This window comes from Chaetura pelagica, unplaced genomic scaffold, assembly GCF_000747805.2.
Source record: "Chaetura pelagica isolate M959 unplaced genomic scaffold, ChaPel_1.0 scaffold104, whole genome shotgun sequence".
Taxonomy (NCBI): domain Eukaryota; kingdom Metazoa; phylum Chordata; class Aves; order Apodiformes; family Apodidae; genus Chaetura; species Chaetura pelagica.
The window spans coordinates 7,284,806-7,288,424 of NW_009953786.1; positions in this window are offsets into that span (position 1 = coordinate 7,284,806).

The window sequence follows — 3,619 nt, forward strand, 5'->3', positions numbered from 1 at the left end:
TGGTGATCAGGAAGTGAGGTGGATTAGGAACTGGTTGAAAGGAAGGAGTCAGAGAGTTGTAGTCAATGGGGCAGAATCTGGTTGGAGGTGTGTGACTAGTGGAGTCCCACAGGGGTCGGTACTGGGACCGGTGTTGTTCAACATCTTCATCAACGACCTGGATGAGGGTATAGAATGTACCCTCAGCAAGTTTGCTGATGACACTAAGCTGGGAGGAGTGGCTGACACACCAGAAGGCTGTGCTGCCATTCAGAGAGACTTAGATAGGTTGGAGAGTTGGGCGGGGAGAAACATGATGAAATTCAACAAGGGGAAGTGCAGAGTTTTACATTTGGGGAAGAACAACACCATGTCCCAGTACAGGTTGGGGGCTGAACTGCTGGAGAGTAGTGTAGGTGAAAGAGACCTGGGGGTCCTGGTAGACAGGAGGATGACCATGAGCCAGCAATGTGCCCTTGTGGCCAAGAAGGCCAATGGCATCCTGGGGTGCATTAGAAAGGGTGTGGTTAGTAGGTCAAGAGAGGTTCTCCTCCCCCTCTATTCTGCATTGGTGAGGCCACATCTGGAGTATTGTGTCCAGTTCTGGGCCCCTCAGTTCAAAAAGGACAGGGAACTGCTCGAAAGAGTCCAGCGCAGAGCTACGAAGATGATTAGGGGAGTGGAACATCTCCCTTATGAGGAAAGGCTGAGGGAGCTGGGTCTCTTTAGCTTGGAGAAAAGGAGACTGAGGGGTGACCTCATCAATGTTTACAAATATGTAAGGGGTGAGTGTCAGGGGGACGGAGTTAGGCTTTTCTCAGTGATGACCAGTGATAGGACAAGGGGTAATGGGTGTAAATTGGAGCATAGGAGGTTCAAGGTGAATATCCGAAAAAATTTTTTTACTGTAAGAGTGACAGAGCACTGGAACAGACTGCCCAGGGAGGTTGTGGAGTCTCCCTCACTGGAGACATTCAAAACCCACCTGGATGAGTTCCTGTGTGATGTACTCTAGGTGACCCTGCTCTGGCAGGGGGGTTGGACTAGATGATCTCTCGAGGTCCCTTCCAGCCCCTAAGATTCTATGATTCTATGAATCCATAATTCACACATGAGGATGGGAGTTCTTTGCTTTGGAGTCATGACTCTCAAAAGACTCAGAGCATCCCTCTGTAGCTAGCTGGGAAAGGAACCTACTACAGTCTTGCTGCTGTGAGACAGCATCCTGACATAGAGGAGGCTGCAAGTCTGTGTGCTAGCTAAGGTTGACTTAGGAAGCTACTGTATCAGAACCATTTCTTGATGAATCTCCAGCAAGTATCCAAACACTTGCTGAAGTACTGACTAAGCACTTTGCTCAGCTGCCCTTCTGCCCACCATGGAGAAACCTGCGGGAGTCTACTTAGCAAACATGGCATCCAGAGGGCTGAAAGGCTTTTAAATGAATTGAGATCTCTGACTTAGCCCTATCTGGACCACCACAGCAGCCCTGGAAGGTATTTTCAAACTACATTTTTCATGTTATATCAGTGAAAATGAGAGCAGTTATCAAGCTAATGAAATTCTTACATCTCAGTCAGCTGATGGGAATATAGCCAAGCAATACCATTTCCTAAAACAGCAGCATAAAGCCACTGACCACAAGTGCAACCTGTAAAACAAGGAAGAGAAATACCTTACCAAGGCACCAGTCTGGGACCCAGCAGGCCTACCTTAGGGTGACCCTGTGCAGCATTCCTGTGTCAGTAGCCCTTCCTTCTTCTGTGAAATGAGGAGAAACATTTTGTTCTTTTCCACATGTGGCTGACTGCCTGTTGACTCTTTTTGTTCTCCACAACGAGGACAACTTTGTACTGCTGGGCTGTTTGGGAACCAGTGAGGCAGAGCTGGGTACGTGTTAGCTCAACACAAACAGCAATAGGTAAGTGGTTCACATACCCCCTCTGAACCACGTACTGTAAATCCAGGCAATTCAATTAAGGTTGCTCTTAAAAGAAAAGAGAGAACAAAGCAGAGAATGTGACTAAAGGTCTCAGCCTCACCGCAGCCCTGTAGAAACACAAAGCTGTAACTATTGAGTGCCAGAGAGGCATTTTAGTTCCACAAATGAGGCACTTTTGACACACTGCAATACATTTTCCTCCAGTGTTTTATCCTTTGCTTGCCTAGATGCAAGACAGAGAATAGGTGTGGGGGATCTGGGAAAGGGGGGGCGGGGCAGGACAGTAAAGTGGCAAACTGTACTGTTCTGGCTGGGCATAGTTACAACTTCTCCATAAAATTTATGTTCTGTGCATTACATAATCAAAACTTGAACTTGATTTTAATTTAGCTCAAGACTTTCCTTAGGATAAACTATTAAAAATCAGTTAGAGTAAGGCCAATTAAGAAATTAAAATAAAGTACTAGCACTCAATATTCCTAATGAAGACATCATTAAAATCTAAAAACCTCACACATTTATGCAGACCCCTACTTCAAAAAACATCTACTGTGAGAGCAAAGGAAAAGAAGTTATTATTTTGACATTTTTTCTCTTTACTTGTTGTTTCAGAGGAGTTTCAGAATAGCCAGATGATCCCTAAAGGATGGGTGAAACAGGACCCCATACTTCTACATGTCACAATGGCAAAAAAGATTAGAGGATTGGAGCACCTCTCTTATAAGGAAAGGCTCAGAGAGATGAGACTGTTTAGCCTGGAGAAGAGAATGCTGAGAGGAGACCTTATTAGTGCCTACAAGTATCTGAAGGGAGGGTGCAGGGAGGATGGAGCCAGACTCTTTTCAGTAGTTCCCAGTGACAGGATGAGGGGAAAGGGGAACAAGCTGGAACATAGAAAGTTCCACTTAAATATAAGAAAAAACTTCTTTACTATGAGGCTGACAAAGCACTGGAACAAGCTGCCCAGGGAGGCAATGAGTCCCCTTCTCTGGAGATACTCAAGACCTGTCTGAACACAGTCCTGAGTAACGTGCTCTAGGGGATCCTGCTTTAGCAGGAGAGTTGGACTAGATGATCTATAGAGGTCTCTTCCAACTCTGAAAATTCTGCAATTCTGTGACCTGCTGCTAAATTGTCATCCCAGACTTACTTTGGAGGAGAAACAGAAGTGTAAGGATCAGATTCTCAGGTATTGTTGCTCCAGCTACAATGTTTGGGAAATATAAAGAATACGTTTGAACAGAAACATTTGTAAATGTGCTGATTCCATTTCTTCCTGTAAAACTTAAAAGATACAGTGCACCTTTTATGGAAAATCTATATGGAAAATCTATATGGAAAACCGAATTCTGTTGTTTATTTCACTTCTCTACTAGCTACAAAAATGCCCAAATAGCTCACATTGTACAGTCTGGTGGGATAGCATCCCTCCTTTTTTTAATCCTAATATTTGGACCTATTCTATAAATTAGTATCACATCTGGCAACATTACAGCCTTATGAGGAAAAAGGGACTGATAGAGACTCCAGCAGCCAAAGCAACTGCTCCAGTAACTAGACCACTGGATTAAAGTATCCTGTTCCAGCACTTCTGTCTATCTCTCTGTCTTTTGGTTTCTTAATGATACCATTAACTAAAAATGTATCATCCCATTTGAGATTAAACGGTGCAAAATGTTCTTCCTTGGGTTTTTTTTT